This window comes from Camelus dromedarius, chromosome 2, assembly GCF_036321535.1.
Source record: "Camelus dromedarius isolate mCamDro1 chromosome 2, mCamDro1.pat, whole genome shotgun sequence".
Classification (NCBI taxonomy): Eukaryota; Metazoa; Chordata; class Mammalia; order Artiodactyla; family Camelidae; genus Camelus; species Camelus dromedarius.
The window spans coordinates 21,736,527-21,763,981 of NC_087437.1; the positions used below are offsets into that span (position 1 = coordinate 21,736,527).

General features: G+C 39.5%; 1 protein-coding gene across 5 annotated transcripts in view; it reads left to right on the forward strand.

The window, feature by feature from the left end:
- The window catches only part of PLS1 (plastin 1), a 96,895-nt gene that overhangs the window by 17,821 nt on the left and 51,619 nt on the right, over nt 1–27,455 (forward strand). The window contains exon 1 of one of the 5 annotated variants that reach the window (XM_010976819.3): nt 9,187–9,305. The exons of 3 other annotated variants lie outside the window; for them this stretch is intronic. The gene's annotated coding sequence lies outside the window, so the exon portion shown is untranslated. Of the gene's footprint in view, nt 1–9,186; nt 9,306–11,566; nt 11,586–27,455 lie in introns of those variants that run through there. One more of the 5 variants, XM_064491802.1, reaches the window with a different exon arrangement.

Here is a 27,455-nt window from a genome sequence, read left to right on the forward strand (position 1 = left end):
TTCTTGCGAAATAAAGAAGGCCATCAAGTGACAGGACCTTTCCAAAAACAATAAACTTTTATTTGCTTTATATGTAGTTTATCATTAAGTAGGCCATAAAGTTCTACATCTGGTAACTTTGGATTACGGAATTTGTGTCTTATAACAACACAGGATATGCCTACTTTTTCTTTCAGGGAGTCCTGGAGAACTAGAGATGTTGGAAAAGAGATGGCCTTTTTAGTTTGAGTTCCTTTATTCTCTCGTCACCTCTCTTCTCCTCTCTTCATGACTCAGAATGGTAGCCACCACTTGCTGAAGAGAAAAAAAACACACATATATTTCTTTCTTTCAAGATCACAATCCTCTAATTTGTATTTTTCTTTGTTGGGTGGGGTAATTAGGTATATTTATATATTTATTTTTAATTGGAGGTACTGGGAATTGAACCCCGGACTTCTTGCATGCTTAGCACACACTCTACCACTGAGCTATACTCTCCCCTCCCCTCCATACTCTAATTTGAATTTAGGGATATCTGAGAAAATTCACAGTGGCAGAGCTTGTGCTTAGCCACTGTCGGTTCACATATGCTCTGTGGAAGAAAGGCCCTTGGGAGAACTGGGAGGGTAGGGGACCGTAAGGATTGTGGGCAACTTGAATGTTTACCCCTTACCTGAAAAGCACAACTGTCATTGGCCTAGCCCAGTGTCATCATGTGGAAATATGGGCTCAGGATTGCTGAGCAATTAAATTTTAAATTTTGGAGCAGGTATGTAAAAATGAGATTCTGATTTGAAAAGAGAAAATAGAAACCTGAATTTTATGTGAATCTCCTCATTTTTACATATTAGCTCCAAAATTTAGAAAACACCCAATGAGCCACAGAGGGCATGTGTCCAGGCAGGATTTGGCCCATGGTACTATTTTGTCCCTTTGGCAGCCAGAGGGGGCCCTTAGTTTGGTGAGGAAGAATTTACCAGAGCCCTGAGATGGGTGCCCCAGGAGTCTGGAGGCCACAGAATGTAAGACCCGCATGGATTTCACCCTATTCTCTCTTCTGTTTGGCTGATGAGGTTGTTTTGTAATTTTTCTGCTCTTAAGGAAAACCTTCTGCTGTCCCGATTTCCTTCCTAAAGGAGGAGGGGCTGGCGATGTTGAGTCCAGATGGGGATCCCAGGAGCTGAGTGGGGCTGAGCTGATGTGGGGCAGCGCTGGCTACACTGCAGGGTTGGAAGAAGTCAGGGCACCATCTGAGAATTGAGACACAAACGCATCTCTGCAGGATCTGGGTAGGTGGGCAGAACGTGGCACTGGAGCAGAGCTGCCAGGCCCAGGGATGCAAAGCAGAGCTGGAAGTGGTGGCCAAGAGGTGCCTGAGGTGCTGAGGAACAGCCTGAGGGCTTTGCTGTGGGTGGGGATGGAGCTGTTGAGTTAGCCAGCCTGGTCCGAACATTTATTGGTGACTGACCTAGAGAAGTAATCTAGGCTGAATTTCCTGGAGGCTCTGTATCTTCTTCTCTCCACTTACACCACTTTGGTGGCAACTCCGTGTTCCAGGAGCAGGAACATTATTCATTATGCACAGTTGATGCTGTATGGCTCCAGCATTATGGCTTAGACAAGACAGGGTCACTCTGCTTCCAGAATGAGGCCTTTGGAATTCTTAGTCACATTCCCTGTCATTCCCATGATTGTTAGGCTGGATGCTTTTAGATTGAGGAGGCTGATAGTTCATACTCTTCTTCTCTTTATTCTCTGAACTGATTGAGAAATCTATAGAGGCCTCTTACATAGAGCTCCAAATACCAACTTTATTCCTCGTGGAGCTGGGTCAGGATTGCAGGCTAGATGTGTGGCCAAACGGTCTTCCTCATTCCTTTCCTCCCAGAATTTTAACTTCTACCTACCCCATCCCAGGCAGAAGTGCTGGACAGTTGCCTCTGGGTTGCTTACCATTTGGGGGCAGAGGACAGTGTGCATCCTGGGGACAAGCTGCTGCCGAAGAGGGAAAGGGCAGGCCACGTGAGGACAGCGATGTGGAGCATTTTAGCCCCACCCACTTGAGCAGTGGTTCTCAGATGGTGCCTCTCAGGCAAGCAGCACCAGCATGACCTCTGCAGTTGTTTGAAATGCACATTTGTGGTCTCCAACCTAGGTGAACTGAGTCAGAGCCTCTGGGGAGTGGGGCCCAAGAGTCTATGTGTTAATGAGCCCTAGGATTCTGCTGCAGTTAAAGTTTGAGAATCACTGCAGTGGAGAAAGGAGGTTCAGTGGACCCAAAACACTTACTCTCTCACGAGTGAGATGAATCAGTTACCCTTGTTCAGAGGAGAGTGAGAAGGGAATGCAGAGAAAGAGGCCAGAGTGCTGCTTTAACAATAGGGCCTCCTGGAAGCAAAGATTCCCTGAATGGGTCTCCCCACCAGATAATCAAATCGTGCCTCCCCTCGTGTAGAGGACAGTAGTCTGAGAAGGACCAGCAGGTGCAGACATAAAGATTTTCTTCAGATGCCCTTTTCTCATCTGTTAATGTTTCCTACCTTTTTTCCTTTTTTTTTTTAAACTTTTTTTTTTTTAACGGAGGTACTAGGGATTGAACCCAGGACCTTGTGCGTGCTAAGCAGGCACTCTACCACTGAGCTATTCCCACCCCCACCCCCACCTTTTCTATAAAGGATAAAAGAGAAAAAGGAAAGCAGAGAGCACTAAAAGATACAAGAGGAAAATAAAGAATAGGTATTATATTTCTTTCAACATCATCTTTTACGGTTAATTTATCATTTATTTTGTTTTAATTTACTTACTTTTTATTGATGTACCGTTGACTTACAATGTTGTGTTAGTTTCTGGTGTACAGCATAGTGATTCAGTCATACATATATATGTATCCTTTTTCATTATAGGTTACTATACACTATTGAATATAGTTCCCTGTGCTACATAGTAGGACCTTGTTTGTCATTTATTTTGTATTTTCTTAATTAAGTTCTTAGTCTCTGATTCGTTTTTCTAGTTGTGACCCCCAATTCCAGGCCATTTGACTGTGATAGATGTCATCAGCATGGACTCAGCAGTGCTGTGCTGTTGCCTTCCTGTTTGCATCTGTTCATTTTCATGTGATTGAATCGTGTGTAGTTTTCAGCGATGTGATAATTTATGTCCCTCATATTCACCCGGAGGTTGAGATTATTTATCTTGCTTTGTAACCTTGAGCAGGAAATTCAGTTTCACTCTCAGTCTTCAAATCAGAATGGAGGCTGGCTCAGTGACTGAAATACTTAGTGATGGCAAGGAGTTGTCTCAACAATCCATTTAGTTGGCATTTCATGTTCTAAGGTGAGAAAAGAGGTAAATTTCCTAAATGCTTGTGCTTGGGAAAAACATCTTTTGCTTCAGGTAACCTTTCTAGAGGTTTGTTAGAAAATCATGCTTCCTTAGGTATATATAACCTCAACAAATATGGATTCTCTTTGTTGTATTATGGTTTTCTTTATTTTATTATGGTTCCCTTTATTTTTCCCCCCTCAACACAGCCTCTTGTAAACACGCTCAATTCCATGCAGTCTGGAGTAGAAGCTTGTTTCCATTAAATATTTAATCTTTCCTGACACTGTTACAGGGATGAAAAGGATTCAAACTACCTCTGTTCATAAATATTTTGCTTTAACTTCATCCAGAAATGGAATTAGGGTCATGTTACAATCACAATAGCTGAATAGTTACTGTGTTCCAAGAACTGTGCTCAATCTGTCATAACAGCCCTGTGGGCAGGTAGGTCTTCCATTCCTTTTATGCAAATGAGGAAACTGGTACAGAGAACTTGAGTGACTTGCCCCAAGCATTCCCTCATTAAGAGGCAGGAGCGGAATCAAATCCAGGTTTGTTTATATCAAAGCTGTACCCTTAACTATCTTGTCTCCTAGATGGGCTAGCCCCTGGGCTAACTCCTGACAAGAACTGCCTTTTGGATCTTGGTGAGACCAGCAGAAGTCTCCAGTGGTTGGTGGAAGAAGTGGAGAATGGTTCAGCAATGTTAGTCATTCGTTAGGGGACAGAATTCAGAAATTCTTCATTCCGATCCTGTTCAGATTCCTGGGCCCCACCCTTCCGAATGAGACTGAGAACCTTGGAGGATGAGATCCAGGAATCTGCATTATTTAAGCTCCAGGGGTTGCTCCTGTGACTACCAGTGAGAACACCACACCTCATTGCTGGGTAGCATTTAATGTCTACTGCAGTGATCCCCTGGCCCCAGCCTACCAGGTATGGTTAAGACAAAGGCACTTCTGTTCATCATTATTGGCAAAATCTTGAATATTTTAATTTTTGCCATATTTTTCTTTTTAAGCTTCTATTTGAATAGCAGACTGAATATTTGACTTCTAGTGTGTATGTACATATATTCTCTTGGAGGGAAAATTTATTTAAGCAAAATTGTAAAGCTAACATTGGCCTCTTCCGCCAGATATACTCGTCTTCCCTCTTTGCTTCTCCCGAAGGGTAACTGTTCTCTCTTGTGGGCAAATCCAAGGCCAAGGTGAGAAGAACACCCTGTCTGGAGTAAAACTGTCTAAGCTTTTATTATTTTTCTGTGGCTCCCATAACAAAATACCACAAATTTAGTGGCGTCAACAACACAAATTTAGTATCTGACAATTTTGTGGGTCAGAGGTCCCATATGGGTCTCACTGGGCTAAAACAAGGTGTCAGCAGGGCTGTGTTCCTTTCTGGAAGCCCTAGGGGAGAATCCTCATTGGGGGTGTTGGCAGAATTCTGATCCTTGAGGTGGTGGGCTTGAGAGCCCCGTTTTCTTCCTGAGTGTAAGCTGAAGGCCATTCCCAGATTCTAGATGCCCCCTGGGTCTCACTGGGCTAAAATACCGTGTCAGCAGGGCTGCATTCTTCGGCTCATGACCTTTCCCTCCATCTTCAAAGCCAGCAACAGTCCCTCTCACGCTTTCACGTCTCTCCTCTTTCTGTTTCATCTCTCCCACCCAGCAGGGCAGGGTTCTCTGCTCTTAAGGACACAGGTGATGAGATTGGACCTGTCTAGATAACTGGGGATAATCTACCCTATTCCCAAGGCCCGTACGCATCCTTAATCGCATCTGCAGATTCCCTTTTGCCATGGAAGGTTGCAACTTCACAGGTTCTGGGGATCAGGGCATGGGCCCCTTGGGGGAATTATTCTGCCTGTCACAGACTCATTGTCTGCCTTTGTTGACAAATAAGACGGCAGTGGTTATCACTGCCAGGGGGCCTTCAGGCATTTAATGTTGATGTGCATGAGAAAATGGGACTCAACTGGATAGTTTTCTCAGTTGAGATCATCTCAAGGCCAGATTCCAAAACAAGAAGTTTTGGAAAGGATGTTTCAGGACTTTTGTACAGTCAAGCAGAGCTGCAGCGACACTTACCTCTATGTGTTGCAAAGGGAGGTAATTCACATTGTGCCTGCTTCTCTGGTAATTTAGATTCAGAAAAAAAAAGATGATAGGAAATAGGCACCCTCCTTCAACCAGAATATTTGCTTTCCTGTAGTTATCATGTGCCACCTGCTCTTATGCTTCTACAACTTTGTTTGCACCCTTTCGACTTCCTGGTCTGCCCTTCTAGCTTTCTGCCCATTTATCTATAATAATACATATTTATGACCAACTTTGACACCTACTCATTCTGGGAAACATTTTCCAACGTGCTAGAAGGTATGGTATCTACTCATTTTTCTAGACACTGAATTAAAATGATAAAAAGAATCCATGCCATCTCCTGGTCTTTTGAAGTCTCTTTTTGAGTTCTTCTCTAGGATCTGCCTCCATAAGGCTGTACAACATTAAAGAAGCCCCTGTAGCATCTTGGGCATAGCTGGTACTCAAAACTACATATTGAATTGATTTTATTACCAAATTCAGGTTTGGCTGCTCATTGCTCAAAAGCCAATAATCGAGAGGCAGGTGTCAGTGGAAAGGAAAGTTACTTTTTTCAGAAAAGCTGGCAATCTAGGGAGAAGGTGGACTCATGTCCAGAGACCATCTCTGAAGATTCTGCTCAGCCATGACAATTTTTAAAGAGAAAAATGGGGGTAAAAATCTCAGTTAATCATTAAGATAGGAGGTCAGATTCTTTGTCATTTTTCCATTGTGTGCAGACTTGCTGACTTCTCCTAATCTTCCTTTGTTCTCTTGCCTGCATGGTCTGCCCGCACCTTCAGGGTAAACCTGCAGATTTACTAAGGCACAGTTAGGGTAGAGAGTTGGTCATTCTTTAGTTATGTAATTCTTCATTCTTACTCCTTCTAAACCAGGGAAAGAATCGACAGGTTAGGCAAGGCATTGTGTACATTCAGTAGAGCAGAAGTCAGAAGTCAGGCTAAATGTTGTCTAGTGATCTCATCTTTATGTTTAAGATCTGAGGAAAACAGATGAACGAACAGAGACAGGGGCAAATGAGCTGGTTACAAATCCCCACTGTCAGACATCATTCCATTTCTATGGGATTAGAGGTGAAGGTCCATCTTCTGTAACTTCTTCATGCTGACACAAGGTGCTGTATTTGCAGATGGAAGATGTCGACATAGATCTGTAGCATCGCTGTGCTGACAGTTTTAGTTGTCTGCTCACATACCTGGGCAGAGCAAGCTACAATTACTCTAATGCCCATAAAGATGTAGATTATTATGAGCAGTAGTGGTGATCCCATTCTGTCATCAGACACTGAGTCTGCGACTCTACAGTCCTAATCATTAACCACTTGAGCCTGCTCTATTGTGACTCTGGGAGGCCTGGGAGACTTCAGCTTTTCTACAAACAAGAGGCAGGGGACTTACAGGGGCATTTGTACTTGGTGGGGCACACAGAGTTCTGCTCGTTTCCAATTTGAAGTACTAAATTTGAGTGATTGTGATTCTATTACGTACACACCAAAATTCTGCAATATATGTGTATTTATTGTTTCCTTATAGTGTCATTGGCAAAAAGAGCAATGCTAGGAATGTCTAATTTAAGTGAGGAAAACTGGGATTGTTAGAGATGAGGTTTCCAATCCTCTTTTAATAAACATATTAATTCATATTCTGTCAGATCACCTAGCAGTATATTGGGGGTAAAGGAACAGACTTTTTTTTGGTCTGTTTTTGAATATTCAATTGATGTATAGTATACTTGCAGGAAAATGTACATATTGTAAGTGTATAAGTTGATGAATTTTTATAAAATGATATACCCATGAAATAAGCATCTGTATCAAGAAACCAGAATTATTACCAGCACCCCCAGAAATCCTCCTGCTTCCTTCCAGTGGTTACTACTCTCAAGGGTAGTCACTGTCCTGATGTTTTAGAAGGTTGAGAAATGGACTATTTGTAAGATACAGAAAAAATTCTTACGATTATCATGAAAATACTTTTAAACAAATTCCTAAGGAGGGATATGTGGGTTTACAGAGATTTTTAAAATGTCACCCCTGCCCCAAAGTTTCATTTAAACATGGAACAGTAAATTCTTTTCTAAATACTTTTGTTTTATCAAATAATTTGAGTTATATAAGCAACTTTGAATCAGATTATTTCTCAGTATTTACTGACTATTTTTAAGTGTTCAGACAGTCCTTTTGCCTTGATATTCACAAGCTGTTAAAACTACACCATGCACTTGGCCCTGATCAATGACTCCACATCAGTTTCTACACAGTTTTTATTGATATCAAATTAGTATATTTTCACTGGAATTTTGGTTGAGGGTCATAGTAGGTATTTGGGAAAAAAAACTATTGTCAGCAAAGGTGGCAGCCGCTATGCTGCTTATTTTAATTGTCTAGCCCACCTTCCTGGCAGAGTGGAAAGTGAAATTGTAGCAAAATGAAGTGTATAAAATGTTAGAGAACTTGGATTCAGGGTACAACTTCATCCCCTCTTTATTCTCTGTGTTAAAGGATGTCAAAACATTGTTTCTCAGTGTGAAACATTGGAAACCACCTTACCAACGAGTGCGTAAATAAGTCATGGTAAAGTCATAATAAGGTGGACCATTATGAAGCATGAAAGGCATGTTTCCAAAAAATGCTTAATGGTATGGGAAGTTTCTTTTTCTTGTTTGAGGGGGAGGTAATTAGGTTTGTTTGTTTGTTTGTTTGTTTGTTTATTAATGGAGGTACTGGGGATTGAACCAATGTGCTTTTAACCATCATTGAGGTATAAGTTAGGTCTAATAGGCTGTAGCCATTTAAAGTGGATATATCTTGACAGTATATACAATCATCCCCACAATCAAGATGCAGAACATTTTCATCTCTCTTGTCCTTCCTTCTGCCCCATTCTAGGCAACCATCGATCTACCTTCTGTTACCGTGGGTTAGTTTGCATTTTCTAGAATCTCATATAAATGGAATTATACAGTACATACTTTCTTTTTAAAACTGGCTTGTGACATAATGAACCCTTAACTTTTTCTTTCGCTTTAGGAAGCAGATTTATAATAGCCATTCCTCACTTTTATAGAACCATCATAAAAAGTGTTTCAGACTTCCTCTTCAGAGAACTAACCCTTTGGTGAAAGTAAATTATAGACTTTATAAGTGATCCTTACCTCGCTGAAAAAGTAGAATTGGACTATAACCCTTGAGAGCACTTTCTAGCTTTAAGGCTGTATAATTCTATATGTTTCTAGTGACTATTCAAAGGTGGTTTTGTACATTTGACTGAAATTAGTCCAGTGACTATAAAAAAAAAATTCAGTAAGGTATAGGGTTTTTGTTGTTTTTGTTTTTTTAAGTTTAACACAATTTCCTAATCTTTTTAGGAATCGCCATGTATATGTAATTGCTTAATGTTTTTTCACATGGTGAAAAAGAAATTGCCATTTCAAAATTAAAGTGGCAAAAGAATATTTATAAAAGTAACATAAGACCTCATAGGACAGGGAGTCTCATTCCATAAGAAAAAGACCTGCTTGAGTGGAATCTAAAGGGTGAATATCCTGGTATATATATCAAGTGAATAAAAGTGTATTTTAAGCACTACAGTCATAATCAAACAGATAAAGTGATGACATCTACATTTTTGCCTCCTGATTTTTTTTTTTTTATAGTTCCAAACCACACCCATTGCAAATTGGCCTTTCTACCTGAGACCAAGTTCTTTTTGAGATTAAAATCTGTGGTAGTAGGCACAAGACTTAAGCGTGGAGTTAGTTGCTCGTTTTCTTTGGTCAAACACTGACTTTGGCAGATTATTTGAGGACAGATACAGTTTAGAGAGACTGAATTTTGAATCTCCCGAATTGTTTTTTTGGACCTCCAAATCTTAGGTGATAACACCTGCTGAAACAGGTATGCACAATTTTCCTTACGTTAATAGCAATAATACAGAAGCCTCAGATTCTAGAGCTGCTTTTAAAAAAAAAAAAAAGATTGTTAAATTGAGATAAATCCCCTCATGTTTCCCGGGGGCGGCGGGTGGTGTTTGTTTTAGCGCATTCTTGCTTTGGGATTCTAGGTGACTTTTCATAATCAGTGCAAATAGTGACCATGGCGTGAGGGTCACATAATTTTTAATTCTCTTAATTTTTCTGTTTTAAAAACTCTTTCTTAAGCAATACTTGTTAGGTAAGTAAGAAAGGACCGTTTTGGTTTATTCTGGGTTAGATTAAAAAATTAAATTCATAATTTTCATTTTGGCTTTAATTGTCTCTTTAGAAATATATGTAAAATTTTAGGAAAATGCTACAGTGACTGAGTATAGTCTTTTTATGTCACCTAGAGTGGATATGTACTGTTGCTTCGAAGCCTGATCCTTTCAATCTGACGAAACAGCTCTTCCAGTTTGTAGTTTAATCATGGAGAAGCAGAACTCTTTTTTTCTAAAGGGATCCCACAGGTACAGAAAACAAGTGGTATAGAGGATATTGCCAGTGCTAAGGCTGTGGCGTGATTCTAGGCGACCATCTGGAGTCCAAGGGAAACATCTTAATGGAAATAAATTCTTTATCATTATTTTTTATTTTCTACATTTTTAAATTACCACAATATACCTAGAGATAGCACTCCTGCTTAAAAGCTTTTTTCACTGTTTCATTGAATTGGGACAGAGGCTAACTGAAGGCTTTCAGAAAGAGCTTCCTATGAATTCTTTACAAATAAACATGTAGCCTTCCACTGCGAGCACTTTTAATGGTTGCTAAAGTTGGCTGAAGAACCACGTGTCTTTACCCCACAGAGTCCTGGAAGCTGTAGCTGCCTTCCCTGAGCTCTTCTCTTAGTAAAGCAGAAAATGAACAGTTCGCAGTCCATGTAAAGCTGAGAAGGTCTTAAATGATACATGTCGAGGAAACTTGGATACTGATACCACTGGCAATTTGCATAGATCTTACTGCCAAAGAATGAAAGACTCTTGAATTTTCTTAAAAGAGGCCAGCTTTTAAGAAGCTGAGTGTGTTCCCTTTGTGCAGTGACCTGAGCTCTCAAAGCTAAGTAGAGAGTGAAGGCTTATCTGCTCAGCTTTGTGAAGCAGTCAGCCGTTTACATTTATTTGGAGGCGTCATAGATAGAGTTACTCTGTGGCTCTTAGAGAAATGAACACATCATGAATGGTTAACTCTGGAAAATAAGTACCATAGACAAATTCCACATAATTCTTTTTTTTTTTTTTTTTAAACCCTTAATGGCTTGCTTCAAAGGAGCCAGAATTCCCTTTCCTGTATTATGTCCAGAGTCCAACAAAGGCTGTACCCTTTGCCAATCCTTTCCTAGTGAACGGGCCACAAGCTCAATTGTGTTCTTGCAGAGGAGGGGGATAACATTCCTCTATGATCCCCAGTTTAGATCAGCTTACCACCCAAAGCATGACATTTGATTACCCTGATTATGTTACTTTGTGTAGCTACAGATGTTGCTAATGGCGTGGACTTATCTAGCCATTTAAAAAGTCAATGTTCACGCTGACTTACGGTCAATGCTGTGAACGGCCCTATTGCTTAGGACCCCAGTAATCCGAACTGGTGGAGAAAGGAGAAGCACTTGGGGTTGGGTGTGTGCACTGCAGGCGCATACATCTTGAATTCCTGAATATATTCCACTGAGCGCCTGGGGGGCTTGTTTTTTCTTCTAAGTGCTGATTTTAATCTCTAACGTGCAGTGTGGCTGGACCTGAATTGTTTTAAGAATTGTAAAAAGCCAGTTTACTGGCCTTTTCTTTTAGATTTTTTTTGGTAGGGGGAGGGAGGTAACTAGGTTTATTTATTTATTTTTAAGTGGAGGTACTGGGGAGTGAAACCAGGACCTCCTGCGCACAAAGCATGTGCTTTATCACTTCAGCTATACCTTCCCCCATACTGGCCTTCTCTGACTGTATTCTTTGGAATTAAGGTTTTTAGGTTTCCTTCTTTCTCTTTCCTTCCAAATGTTTTCAACCCAGTTCCCAGTCCTTTAGGATAAGAGAGAAGCTGTCATTAACCAAAGTGGCAAACAGTGGAAAGACTTATCCCTTTACTTGTTCCAGCTGAGCCGGGAAGCTGAGCTGTTTCTCCTGGGAGCGGTGGCCTTGAGGTCTTTTTCATTGTCCTCCCATCGGTAAAAAAGCTTTGTGTGTTTTGTGTACTCAACACTTCCAAGGTATCTATTTTTAATTTATTATTATAGTCAAGTGCTACTTAATATATATGTTATAGATACTGGAGCCTATATAAAAATAAATTTGAAAGAATAAGGTGATTAGAAAATGTTTTGTTAATTAGAAGGGTTTTGTAGTACCCTTAACTAATATCTCTTGGTACAGCATATACACAGGGCACTGTTTACTGTCAGTGACGGTGTGAAGCTGTATTTTACATAGTCTTGATAGTTTTGATTTGTTTGTCCAGCTTGTCACATGTGCCTCTGTTTTATTTTTTAAAGTAACTGGTGAAGACATACTAGGAGCAGAGGTGTCAGCTCCTCCATTTTCTTATGCTTATATGATCGGTGTATTTCCAGGACCCAGTTACTTTGCAGGCATCATTTAAAGCTACGTGCCCATTTAGCAAAGATGCGCTTGAGATCAGCTTGGTTGTACAGTCTGTTATCTCCTCAACCAGGCATCCTAAACGGCAGGTTGTCAGATGTGCTGACAGTGATCAAAGGAGTGACGTCGCTCTGTCCAGCTCCTACTTTGTGGAAAGTCCACTCCTTTCCTGGGGTATCCCTTAAACTGTTTGTGACATGAGATTGTCCATCGTAAGGACAGATTTAGGATGCTAGTGAAAAATATGTATGTTAAATATTTGTGAATCTTACTTCATTTCCTAATATTTCTTCCTAATGTTTACTTCCTGCACTCTGGTGGAGACCATTATTCTTGGTGACTCTTGTCTTCTGAGGAGCCAAGGGTGTGGCCTCAGTTTTCTCATCTGTAAAGAGAGGGGGTTGAACTAGATGATTTTTAAGGTTTTTATCTGAGATTCCCATTTAGTTTACTATTTTTTTTTTTAGACAGGTATGTCCCTAGTAACTCATCCCCATAAGTTACTAATACACTGCTTAGAAGTTGTTTCTATAAGGAATACTTTTCAGAAATGAGTCACATACTAGGATTTGCTTTCCAAGCCAAGATTTTAGAAGTATCTGTCACACCCACAGCACACCTTTAAGTGTCCTTACTTCTCAGGGCCCACCCAGAGTAAACATTTACCCCCTCAGGAAAATCTTTGTCAGACCCGTGTTTGAAATACTTGCTTTCTCTTTTTACTCACCCCCACATATAATGCTATCCGTACATTTTGATCAGTAGATGTGAATCATAGATATGTGAATGTGTTTGCCTTTCATGAGACACATTTATCCCTAAGTTTTATACCAGCAAGCTTTGCTGATTAACTGACTGTTTTTCCCAGAAAATGTTGAAGAATGCTGTTGAGAACATGTTCTCCCAGAAATTATTTTAAAATGTTTTCTTCCCAAGGGAGCATTTTGGGAAAACCTGGGGCTAGTAGAGTTTTTAACCTGGAGCCTGTAGACTCCACGAACGAGCCTGAGGGTGGAGTATGCAGCTACAAAGTCCCTGAAATCATATGCAAAATTCAGATTTGTGGGCACCTTTCTGGGCGGAGGGCCCATAGCTTTTTATTAAAAAGGCTAAACATCTGAAGACCTTTAAGAATCAACGCCATAGGGAAAATGCAGATATTTCAAGTATAACCTATTTGTCTTAATTTGTTTACTTTCTAACCTGATTTTCATCACTTTTGTATGTTTTCAGCTCTGCACAGCATTTTGTGACCTTGCTATGAAAACCAGGAAATTAGCAGTACTTAACACCATATCCCTGAAAATGCTATGCTTTATTCCTACTAACTTATGTACTCCTGACACTATCTTGCTTGAGTGATAATTCTTGTTGATAATAAGTAAATATTGTAATAGTAAATAAAAAAGTGATAATAAGTAAATATTTTACTTCTTAGAAAAAAAAGGGAGAATTGGGGGTTAAATTAGAATTGAGAGAGTAAAAAGAACTACATACAGAACTATTCTACAAACCTCTGTGCTAAGTCATCTAATTTCAATGTTTACGTAAAAGAGGCTCAGATCTCTTCTTTGAATGTCTTGTGGAAAGATGATTCTTTGGTTTCCTTGACAGCCTAGTTCATGTCTTTATTGGTTTTGGGCATTCAAGATGTGGTTTATTGAAAGGAACATGGGATTAGGACTCAGGCACACTGAAAATAGTACCAGCTTTGACACTTACCAGCAGATGATCTAGGCTGTGTAGCCTGACCTCTGTGAGTCTATTTCCTCATATGTAAAATGGGAATAAAATAATATGAGGAAACAGATCATACTATTATTGTGTGTGTGTGTATATGTGTATGTATATATATAATATAATTCTTATTTTCAGTTCTGATTAACTCACTGGATTGATGTGAGAGTTGAATGTCGTAATATATGTGAAAGGGCTTTATAAGTTAGGAAGCATGTAAGTGTGAGACTTCTTTTGATGATGGCTCATGTTCCTTATATCATGGTGGTCTTCCTTAATCTTTGGTTTTAGGCCGCTATGAAGAATCAGTTTCATACTTATTTTTTCTTTCACAAAGTTTAGGTCATTATTACTAGCAAAGAATAAAATCTCTAGGGAATTTGCCTGGGACGCTTATACTAACTGAATAAACAGACTTACAGGAAAAGCCCATCACATTAAAACTCACAAACAAAAAACACTGGATCAGCCAATTAAAGTTATTTTGAGATACTGAAATTGATTTAAGTAAAATTTTGTAAGATTGCAGAAGTTGGGTAGCAGAATTCTGTCAGCAGAATGATTAAACTTCCTTGGACCAGGTCCAGAGTACCTTCCTGGGCCCAGCCTTATATGGAGTAGTGGAAACATGGACCTTGACACTGTTTGAATTATATGACTCTAGTGCTCACCAGCTGGGTGGTATTGGGCAAGTTACTTAACCTTAGTGAACTTGAGTTTCTTTATCAGTAAAAATAGATGTAACCACTATGGTTTTTTTTTTTTTAAGGATTAGAGATTATTTATATCAATCACACAGTAGATTCTCTTCATATGTAGATAATATGAACTGTAAAAAAAAAAAAAAAAACTGTCCTATTAATACCATGTTTGGTCATTCCTGTGTCCAGGCAGGTCTGCTGTTATAACCCCCATTCATCATTTAGCCTTGCATTCCAGATGCTCTTTATTTAAGCTTAAGAACAAATCCTAACACTCTTAAGCTTTTCCTCTATGTTCCTAAATTGAAACATTAACTTAGGGGAGTTGCTGCATAATTTGCTTTAAAAACAGACTTTCCGCTCTATTTTCTAAAAACCAAATGGAGACAATGGTTAAGTAAAATGCTTTATGGAAAGAAGAACCACAGTATGTATATATGTATATAGGGAACTTCTGCAACTCAACCACAAAAAAGTACAAGCATACCTCGAAGATATTATGGGTCTGGTTCCAGACCACCACAAGGGGCAAATATTGCAGTAAACCAAGTCACATGAATCTTCTGGTTTCTCAATGCATATAAAAGTTATGCTTATACTGTACTATAGTTTATTAAGTGTGCAATAGCATTACGTCCAAAAAGATACAATTAATTTAAAAAAAACTTCATTGCTAACATTGCTAACCATCACCTGATAATGCAGGGATGCCACAAACCTTCAATTCGTGAAAAACCCAATATCTCTGAAGTGCAAAAAAGCAAAGCACAATAAAATGAGGTGTGCCTGTAACCCAGTAAGAATGGGCAAAGGACTTCCATCAACAATTCTGCAAAGAATATATGTATATATATGGGCAATAAGCATATGAAAAGATGCTCAACATCACTAATCATAAGAGAAATTCAAGTCAAACCCACAGTGAGATATATTTGGATGGCTAATATCAAAGAAACAGAAAATAACAAATGTTGGCATGGACATAGTGAAATTGGAACCCTGTGTACTGCTGGTGGGAATGTAAAATGCCACAGCCATTATGGAAAAAAGTATATTTCCTCAAAAAATAAAAAACAGAATTATCATATGATCCAGAAATCCTGCTTCTGGGTATATCTAGAAAATAATTCAAAGCAATATCTCAAAAAGATGTATTTGCATACCCATGTTCATTGCCACATTATTCACAGTAGCCAAAAGGTGGAAGCAATCCAGATGTCCATCAGCAGATGAATGGATAAAGACTATGTGGCATAAAGATACAATGAAATAATACGCACCTTAAAAAAGAAGGAAATCCTGTCACGTGCTACAACATGGATGAACCTCAGGGGCATTATGCTAAGTGAAATAAGCCAGTCAAAGAAGGACAAATACTATATTACTACACTCATATGAAGTATTTAAATTAATCAAAAACCATAGAAACAGGAAGTAGAAAGGTGGTTGCCAAGGCTTGGGGGAATGATGAACTAGTGTTTCCTGAATATAGAGGTTCAGTTTTGCAAGATGAAAAAAGTCTAGAGATCAGTTGCACAACAATATGGATATACTTAACACTACTGAACTTTAAACTTGCAAGTGGTTAAGACGGTAAATTTGTGATATCCTTTTTACCACTGTAAAAAAAAAAGGAATGTAAAAATATCAATTACCCAACAGAGTAAACTTTACAGTGTCTGTCATCCAATCAAAAATTACGAGGCATGCAAAGAAGCAGGAAAATATGACCTGTAATGAGAGAAGAAATCTATCAACCAAAAATGACCTAGAAACTGATACTAGAAAACAGACACTAGAAACTGATATTGTAATTATCAGACAATGACATTAAAAGAATTATTACCACTGTATTCCATATGGAGATATGGGGAATATTTTAAAAGACTCAAATTAGATTTCTAGAGGTAAAAACTAAAATATCTGAGATGAACAATACAGTAGATTGGTTTAATGGCAGATTAGACATTGTAGAAGAAAAGAATAGTGACCTTTAAGCCACAGCAATAAAAACTATGCAGAATGAAACAGATAGAGAAAGGGATTACAAAAAAATTTAAAATATCATCAGTGATCTGTGGGACAACTTCAAATCATCTAATATATATATACTTAGAGTCCCTGAAGGAGGAAGGGGGAACAGAAAAAATGTTTGAAAAAGTCATAGTTAAAAAAATTTCCATATTTGAAGAAAAGTATAAACTTACAAATCCTGAAAGCTCAATTAACTCAAGCAAAGGATACATGAGGAAAATTACATCAAAGCACATTGTAAATAAATTGCTCAAAAGCAGTGATAAAAACCTTAAAAGAAGCCAAAGAAAAAAGGTATATTACATACAGAAGACAGAAAAAGATGATGTAAATTTCTTGTTTAAAACAATGCACCTGAGACAGCAGAGGACCATCATTAAAGTACTGAAAGAAAAGCTGCTAACCTAGGATTTTGCACTTAAAAATAAATTTCCAAAACAAGTATGAACCAGACTTTTCACACATGTAAAAAGTGAAAAAAAATTCATTACCAGTAGATCCACACTGTCAGAAAGGTTACAGAAAGTCCTTTAGGCAGAAAGAAAATACTATATGGAAATAAAGAGCTATCAAAGGAGTGAAGAGCACCTGCTATTATGTAGGTAAACATGTAAGTTTTGTTTTACTTTTAAAATATTTTAAAAGGTAATTATTTAAATAGAAATAATAAAATGGAGTTTATGACATGTAAAATGTATGAAGCATAAAAAAGCATAAAGGACAGGAGGGAGAAAATGGAAGTGTATCATTGTAATATCCTTATGCTATATGTGAAATGGTGTAATATCACTTAAAGATAAGCTGTGTTAAGCTAAAGATGTATAGTATGAATCCTAAAACAACTACTCAAATAACAGAAAGTTAAACCTAATAAGCCAAGAAAGGAGGTAAAATGGAATTTTAAGTCTTTGAGTAATGCGAAAGAAGACAGAAAAAGGCAGAGAGGAAACAAAGAACAGATGGGACAGTAGCAAGATGAGAGACTTAAACCTAATCATACCAATAATCACATGAAATGCCCTAATTAAAAAGCAGAGATGGGTAGGGGGAGGGAGGGTATAGCTCAAGTGGTAGAGTGCATGCTTAGCATACACAAGGTCCTGGGTTCAACCCCCAGCACCTCCTCTAAAAATAATTAAGTAAACCTAATTACCTCCCCCCCCCAAAAAAATTTAAAAAATAAAATAAAATAAAAATCCCATAGAAAGCAGAGGTAGATTGAGTAAAAACACAAGGCCCACCTTTGTATTTGCCTTAAAGAAACACACATCAAATACAAAGACATAGACAGGTTAAAAGTAACGGGGTTGAAAAAGATATACCATGGTAACGCTAATCAAAAGAGAGTTGAACTCTAGCTATGTTAACATTAAGGAAAGTAGATTTCAGAGCAAAGACTATTTTTGGGATAAAGAAAGTCATTTCATAATGATAAAGATTGCTAGTTCATATTTATGTACCAAATAGCAGATCTTTAAAATAAATGAAGGAAAACTTGATAGAACTGCAGTGAGAAATAGATCCATAATTACAATTGAAGACTGCAGTTGAATAGAAGCAGTAGGCAGAAATTCAGCAGAAATATAGAAGACTTAACATTATCATCAAGCTTGACTTTATTAATATTTATAGGTCACTATACCCAACAGCAGCAGAATATACTTTCTTTTAAAGTGCACGCAGAATATTTACCAAGCTATATCAAATGCTGGGCCGTAAAATAAGTCTCAATAAATTTGAAAGGATTCAAGTCAAATAAAGCATGTTCTTTCGCCACAATGGAATTAAATTAGAAATAAATTAGAGAAATCCATGAATATTTGGAAACCAAGTTCTTCTTACAACACACATCTTAATAACCGAGGGATGAAAGAAGAAGTTCAAAGGAGATTAAGTATTTTGAGCTGAATGAAAATACAACATATCAAAGTGTGTGGGATGCCACTAAAGCAGTATTTAGGGGGAACTTACTGCACTAAATGACAACTTAATGCAATTTACTTGAAAAGAAATGTCTCAAATCAATGACTTTACTTTCCTCCTTAAGAAGCTAGAAAAAAGAGTAAAATAAGCCTAAGAGCAGAATAAAGAAAATAATAATCATCAGCGCTCCAATCAACAAGACAGAAAACAGAAAAACAATAGAGGACAATCACTGAAACCAAAAGCTAGTCTTTGAGGTGATCAGTAAAACTGGTCACCATCTACCCAGACTGATCAGAGAAAAACATAGACAACGTACATGTGAAGAATGAGAGAGGTGACATCACTGTAGACTCTACAGATATTAAAAGGAATGTAAGGAGATACTTTGAACAACTTCATACCAATACATTTGATGACTTAGATGAAACAAGTTCCAAAGCTTACTCAAGATGAAATTGGTAACATGAGTAGCCCCTGTATCTATTGAAGAAATTGAATTTGTAGTTAAAAACCTGTCCACAAAGAAAATTCCACGCTTAGATGGCTTCTAATGAATATTTAAGGAACAAATAATAGCAATTCTATACAAACTCCTCGAGACACATAGGAGATAATACTGTCTCTGACACTGGCTTCTGCTGAGACTTTGGTTCCTGCTTAGTTCCCGGGTGTGCTTGTCCCTCCCTGCTGACATCTACTGAAGTGTCTGAATTCCCACTTGGTCTGTGGTCCATGTGGTGTCCCTTCATTAAGACCTTGAGTCCCCTTCAAGTCAACTTGGTGGAGTAGTGGAATGGTGGAGGCTAGGGGGTGTGGGGGTTGTGAAACAGAAACGTGCTATTTTGCAATTTCACCCTGTTGTACTTGAGATAACATATAGTCTCCCCAGTTCCCACTTCTCCCTGGAACATTTTCTGGATCATTGGGTATACAAAAGCCTCTCCCTCCTCTCTGAATTCTTTGTGTGCAGACCACACTATCTACCCAATGACATCTCTTGTAACATCTGAAAAATTATCTCAACCTCATTTATAGTCTTTTCACATCTTTTCTGCTGAATGTTACTGATTACATGCCTAACACTAACGCTGCTATTTAATTTTCTATTTGTGTTTTTTACATCCCCCTTAACTAGTGTGTGGACTCCTGGAATGCCCAGGCCAGGATTCAGTGTCCTGATGCTCTTCCCAGTGCTTAGCACTGGGCTAAGTGCGTAGCTGACTCTCAGTAAACATGGGCTGAATGAATAAGTGAATGCATTTAAGCTTTTTGAGTACAGAGAATACATCTAATATTTCTTTTATATCTCCTCTGTTGCTTAACATATTGTTGAACACTGAGTAGTCACAAACTATTTACTTAATTTAATTGAATTGATAGTCATTTTATTTTACTCTTTCTTCATATATTTCCAGTGCCCAAAGAAACCTAGAAAAGCCATGTCTGCTACAAACTGCTCATTAAAAATGGTTTAAGGTATTGGTTAAAATCAGCTGGGAGAGTTTTATAGAACCAGGAAGGTGAAGGGAGTGTGATTGCAGACATGGTGTGTCAGAGACAGGAAACAATACAAGGCCAGAAAAATAAAAGACTGGGCCAATGGTATTTGTGATGGCAATTGTTCAAGAGGAGGTAAGTGAACAGTGGGTAGATGAGTCCAGTTCACTTCTCTGAGGCTAGGAGAGAAAAACTACACTGAACAGATGATTCCCAAGTTTATTTTGGTAGGATTGGAATGATTTGCTAGACTTGTCATACAGAAAATTTTCATTCAGCACCAACTGTGGGTAAGGAGTGTGTTGAACAGTCAGTTTCAGGGGTGATCTGAAAAAAGTTGCTTCTTACATCCCAAATGCATAATCCTTGATGGATGTAAGATGGACAGAAAATGCAGCGTGCAAAATGGAACTAACCAGAGTGTTGAATGATTTTCTTTGGCATTACTGAGTGACGCAGCTGCTCGGTGCAGAAGGCTCCACGGGGGAATGGCATTTGACCAGGATGAAATGATTACTAGGATTTTACAGGGTGAGGAAAGGATGAAGGGAATCCTAGGCAAAGGACATGGAAGATTGGTATTAAGGAAGAACTAACATGTAGGGGACCCACTGATGTGCAGCTCAGTATGATTGACTGGAGCATGTAGTGTGGTCAACGGTGACTCCTGATGGTATGGGTTGGATTGGTCATAGGGGTATTTCGTTAGATAACAATTTGAATTTATTCTAGTAGTACTTCAAGGTTTATCCCCTTCATTTTTCAAAAATTTTTTAAACTGTCCTACAGGAATGATTAAATGTGAATCTTCACTTTTTTCCTTCTTTTTTAAAAATCTCTTGTCTGTACTAATGATTGTATCCATAATTTATAGAAATTTAGGATTATTTCTATGGATTCTTAAAAAAACACACAAAGATGTGATAATTCCTTTTTTTGCTTGTTAATAAGGAAATGTCAGAGTTGGATTCTGCAGGTTATAAAATAAAGTACCTCAGAGATTCAACTCCTGGAAACACTGTTTTAGTTTATCTGCATAAAATGTGAAGACTTTAAGTGTGTTCAAAGCACAACCAGTGTGTGCTTTGGACGTTAAAGTTCAAACCCTGGCATGGAAACACCACTCTGGGTAGGACTTCACTGCTCACTTGGACATAGGTTGGACCAGGATCTCTGTGTTGGTGTGAATCATTTATGTCGACATTCTTGGCTAGAATTGGGGGGAGAGGGTTATAAACTGGGACATAATGCCTGGGTTATTCCAGAGCACTTGGAAATGACTCACGTCTTCCTGTTCTCCACCAGCACTTCGCTGTTGGTATTGAGGCAGCCATTCTGAGTGAGATGTTTGGCAACCTAGGTAGTTGACAATCTAAGCAATTCTCTCCCTAATGTTTAATTTCCCGTGATTGAATAATATATAGCAAATAGGAGCAAGGTACCTTTCCAGAGACTGAAAAAAAATGTGATGTAAAATAACTCACATTATTTTCCCAAAGCTCATCCAAGCTCTTCCACCCATTCCCTGAGTTTCTAGTAAGACTGGTCACACCGTGTCCACACTTCACGCTAACCGTTCTGTGCTGAAGGGAGGGTTCTAGGGCAGCTTCTCACAGAAAAGGCCACAGGGTGTTTAACTTGAGCTACAGGGATGGAAGGGGGTGGATGGGAATGGATGGAGACCACCGCTATGAAGGCAGTATATAATTGAGGGCCTGGACTCGGCCAACTCCCTGGGTTTGGATCCCACCTCTGCCACTGACTGTGAAGCTTTTGGCCTCAATTGCTTTAACTGTAAAATGGGGATTGTAATATTACCAACCTCATGGTATTGCTATGAGGATTAAGTGAGACAATAGGTGTACTGCTCAGAACAGTGCTTGGCCTGTAGTGAGCACCCAGGTCTCCCTTGCCTTGTTTGGACTGCCGTTTTGTAGGGTGCTGTGGATTATGGTTTTGGGTGTGGAACTTGGGGGCAATTTTTTGAGTCTTGTTTATCTGAACTTCAGGTGTTCTCAATTGGATGTGATGAGCTCAGGTCAGGAGAAGACCATTAGGATGGAATACCTGCATTTGCTTAGGAGTCAGATTTACACCTTTGTCTTTGCTTCAGGCAAACACAGAGATGTGCAGAAGGCAAGTGAACCACTAAGACAAAGAGATTCTCAGTAGATGTAGATCTTGTCTTCCTGGTACCCTCTGACCACAGGGATGGGCATGTGGCTTGAGCTCTGCCAGTCAGACTCACCATCCTGGGAATGAAGCTGCCATCCACAGATGGAGGTGGCTGAGGCATCTGGAGATGGCATTCCAAAGTGGAGCATCATGGTTTCCACTGTGGGCCTCCCTAGAGCTTCTTGGCACCTGTCCTTCCAGACCCTGCTTGTTTAGCCCTCTCTTGATTCTCTGAGCCAACCCCCAGTGCTCTTCCAGTGAGGTCCTTTTTGGGCACATTTTACCAGATTTAATTTTCTTGCTTATGATCAAAATACCTTACCTGGCACCAATAACCAGGTAGGTAGATTAAATGATTCTATTGTCAGTAGGTAAGGGGACACAGATGAAGCCAAAAGTCCTACAAGTCATAGAAAATTCCTCTTTAGAAAATATGGCTTGGAGGAGAATATCATTTGTTTTTTGAGGTGCAAAAAAGTGAATTTTGGCCTATTTGAATGGAAAAAGGAAGAGTCTTCAAGCCGGCCAGTGTTGGTCTGTTCTGAATATAAGATGTAGCACGCAGGCATCTTTGAAATGGCAGGAGTTGTTTTTCATAGGTCAGAGATGGAAATTGCCAGTAGGCAAAAAGCCTAACAGGAAAGTTAAAGATTTTCAAAGGAGTGATACATTTTCAATAGGCTCACTCACCATCACTGTCACCAAGAAGTTAAAAGTGGGTTTTTAAGGTAGGTGTAATATATTGCATCATCTTATCCCCTTGAAATTTTTTAGGTTTCTTGAAGGCAATGGCATATCTTACATTTCTTCTGTAATTAAAAATTACAAGGTGACAAGATGCTGTAATACAACACAGATACTTCGTCAAGAACTCCATTTTGTCATAACGAGTGCTCTTTGGGGAAACCACCAAGAATTTTCTGCCTCCGCTGGCATTTAGATCATTCTCTCTCTACCTGTTCATTTTCAAGGTCTCAAATGGTACCTCCTGTAGAAAGTCTTCCTTGAATCTGCCAGTGAGAAGGTTCTTCCTTTCCTGCTTATGTCATTCCAGCTGGTGGTGTGGCTCTGGAGGTGGCATTTGAGTTCACCTTGAAAGCTGACCCTCTGGGAGGGGCTATGTCGGGGGCCATGTTGAAATGGGGGGCCATGTTGAAAAGGGGATCCTGAGGCAACTCAAGGCTGAGTGGGTAACAGCTGTGCTTGGTGAGTGACGTCTGCAGAGGGTGAGGGAATCGTGTGTTTGCCATTGCTGTCACCTCTGGTTTACTGACTCCCTGCCTAGACTGTAAATTCTTGGAGAGCCAGGCCCCTGTGTTAGTCACCATCCGAGTGTCTCCAGCACTTGGTTCAACACCTAGTGCCTCAGCTTCTCAATAAACATGTGCTGAAATGAAATGAGGGCAATGAAGAAAGTCATGGTGGAGTTGGAGCTGTGCTTGGGGAGGGACAGGAAATGACATGAAGGAAGGTTCTGGGATCAGCAGGAAGAGGCCTCAGGAGAAAGAGGAGGCCCTTCTCAGGGTAGAGTAGGAACCAAGAATTGCTACCCTGGAAGGAGTTAGTGGTCCAGAGGCAGAGGTTTAGCCAAAATCAGTAAGGCCATGATCTGATGAAGGAAATGGAAATACAGTTTAAAGGAACAAAAAGGACAACAGAAAATTTAGTTCTAGGAGACATCAGCTTTTAGAATGTTTTCCTCCTCTAGAATTTAAGAATAGAGGATAACTAGGCAGCTTGTGTAATTTTAAAACAGCAATATAGTGACATCTCTGGAAATTTTTGTAAACTGGAAGTTCAAAACAATAATGAAAGTAGGAAATAGACTTCATAAAGAAACCTGTCATGACTGAAAAATTGTGCTGAACACTGGAATTTGACACAACATTGTAAAATGATTATAAATCAATAAAAAATGTTAAAAAAAAAAGAAACCTATCATTTCTAGTATTCCTACTTAAAATTTGTTTTTGTCCAATTTCTTTGAGAAGCTATAACTGCATTCAGTATCTGATCATGTATAAAAAAATGCAATTATAAGAATAGATGGAGAGTTTGATTTTTTTCAGCCTGATTCATTCTGGAATTCTTGTCTGCCACGCGTCCTTCTTGTTCTCTTTGTGTGTTGGAAGCACATTACTGTGCCACACAGCAAATTATAGTATGAGTCCTACTGAGGTCTGAGTAAGTACTCCTTTGAAAATTGAACTAACTTCCAGGGACTTGATGCTTGGTGGGCCATCGGATAAACCTGCAAACGTCTTGCATGTATATTTTTTCACTCTCGGGGATTGGGTGGATTACTTCTTTTTTCTCTACCTGCAATGCATTAGTAATTTCCTGATTTTAATGATTTGTTGACTTTGTTTTTTTTGATTTGTTGACTTTGAATGTTTATTATTGCAGCTTGATTGCTCTGCCCTGCCTCATACCAGGAAGCCCTGTCATTCCTCATAATATTACTACTACTCAGTTTATTACCTTTAACTAGAGATAACTTAAGAGAGAAGTGGGAAGAACCTTTCTGGATAAAGGGAAGGAAAAAGAAAGGTACAAAGAAGCCACAGGCTAGGAGGCCTTTAGGTTATGAATATAATCTTTAATGCTGCTGGTTCCTGTGGGAGCCATCGTAAACTGACTGTTCTACTGGCTTTCCGGGTTGTGGTGGGGTAAAGTACAAGTTATGACAAAAATAATACTTCTTATCTAGATGTAAATTTATTCAGAAAACATTATTATGATTAATTTTCTTTCCCAATTCAGGATGTCCAGATACTCTCCATCTTTGGAGGAATTGACACACACACTCCCCTTTCCGTTTTCTTTTTGTAAATTTTGTCTCTTATGACTATGTTATCAGTTTGGACTCATTGTTGCAAGTAATAGAATCCCCGTTTAACTGGCTTTAAAAAATATTCTTTAACGTTACTAAAAAAGTACAAAGGCTTTAGCACAGTGGGATTCAAGACTCAGCCCTGCCAGGTGGTGGTTTCCTTTCACCCACTGGCTCTGCTTTCTGCTGAGTTGGTTTTCGCTTCATTCTCAGCCGTGGGTCCTTTCCTCATGGAGACAAGATGGCTACAGCTGCTCCGGCCTCTACTTCCTCTTGAATATGGGTCCAGTCCAGGGGAGTGTGTGGACTCTGATTACAGAAGTCTCCACAAAGGCCTTCTTATGTCTTGTGGGCTCCAACTGGATGATATGCCCACCCCTAAACCAAATCACTGTGGCCAGACAATGTGTCTTGCTGATTGCCTTGGGCCTGGAAGGCATGGATAGATTATAGGGAATGAGTAGGGCCCCAGAACTAAAATTGGTGCTGTTACTGGAAGTACAGAAATAGTTGCTGGAGAAGAAAGCAAAACATGTTGAGAAAATTCTACTTGAAGCGTTGGTGATGTTGTGACATTGTATGACACGAATTTGGGTAACACTGTGCTGAATTTTCTCAGGGAGCCAGAGAAGTCCTGAAGTGGGGCTGGGGATGGGGGAGAGAAGATGGGATATAAATAAAAAATGAGAAGAAAAAGATCCCAGGGTGGTGGGCAGATCCAGTTACCTGAGCGAGGAATCTGGCTGATGGGCTTCTGACCTGCTGGCCCCTCTTTTCTCAGAGGAGCTGACACTTGGAAATGTCCCTCACTGGGGGCAGGGATTTGCTGAGTGGTGCATAACTGAGGTTGGGTTTTGACACATCAAGGGACAAAATACTTTCTTCTGGCCCTAGAATGAGCTAGTTTGGAATGTTCCTAGAGAAGCACACAGCATGTCCTCCAAGTGAAGTACCTTAAAATTAGAGACGTGAAAATCCAAATTAATAGACTAGAGTTCGAATCTGACAGCCCTAGTGTTTATAGTAATTCAAATTGTTTGCCAAATTTAAAAATTAAATTTCGCATAAAAATATGGATTTCTGACTTACCTTTAAAAATCAGAAGATCAGGCAGCTTTGGGCCTGATTCCTCTTGGCAGCAGTCCATTGATGCTCAGCAGTGGCTTCCCCTTTGAGAGCCTCAGCCTGGCATTGTGGACACATCAGAAAAGGGGTAAAGGTGGGGAATCAGATATCCTCCTTCCTCATCTAGGACTTCAGGTACTGGGTCGAATTTTCATGGGTTGTGGAACAGAAGTGTTGCTGAGCCTCGGGCCATGGCCAGCAGGTCCTGAGAAGAACTAATCCCCGTTTCATGGATTGTAATGTCCTCAGTTGACAAATTAGATATATTCATTTATTGTTGAATTTGAGAGAGCTTGAGGCTTCCGGAAGGTACTGGGGACAGAGGCCTCCCCTCCGTTTCATACCTCCAAGTGGTTCTAATCACGGTCTTCTATGACGTAAGCGTCTATGACTCTTGACTTAAGCTTTGACCAACAAAGTCTACTTTGTCTTATTTATGTATTCATGTACCTAACCTTGGCTTAGCTAAAAAAGGAGCAGAGGTTTCCCTGCCTCTTGGACAGGCTGCAGTGGACGAGCCGTGTCTGTACCACTGAGTCATGGCGGGCCCACTCACCCGGGTGGAGTTGAGGGTGCGGGGTGGGAGGTGAGCTGTACACTTTGTCCCTCTCTGCCCAGGCCACCCTTTATCACCTCTGCACTTGCTACGATTTTAAGTCTTCGGGTTTCAAAACTGAGTCGGCACCTGTTTGGTGTTAGTCAGGGATAATGGGGAAAACGCTGGAGAAAGGGCCTTGTGAGAGGAAACCAGTTTTGTTTTTTTTTTTAACATGCTGATTTAACCATTCAGTGACCAACTCTTACTCATCACACCATTCATTCAATTGCACAAGTCAAGTAACATTTGAACCTCAGTGCTTGAGTGACCAAATCCCATACACAAAGCAGTGAAGGTCAGAGCTGTGGTTCCAGCAGCTTCCAATTCCAGACAGTATCTGTCCTTGGGAGTGTTGTTTTTTCCAAGTCCTTCTGTATAATTTATTTTGCCTGAGTCCATTTTTGAACTCAGAATACTTATTAACTCACCACTGGCTTTTACACTGGTATTCTGGTTGGGGTCATGCCCCACTCTAACTTACACTTTGCTTTAAGGAAGAAAGAGAGTTTTGCCACAACATGAATCCTTCACATGCTAAATGCTTTTCCAAGAACTTCCGTTTTCTTACAAAAGTCTTTGGTCTCTGTCTCTTTCTCTCGTTCTTGTTTTCTCTTAAACGCATGTTTGCACGTGCTTGTGTGTACGTGTGGTTGATAGGGGATATGAATATCTGCTTTTTGCAAAATGAACTATGCAGCTCCCTGTTGTGAAATATGATTGAAAAGGGAGATGCTGAGAATATTACAGGTAGGTGAAAATATTGTCCAGGTTTTCTTTAAACTAGAAAGAAAACTCTTCAATTAATTCATTTTTCTTTGCTGTTTATTGTTTCATATAGTGACTTATTTCAGTGACC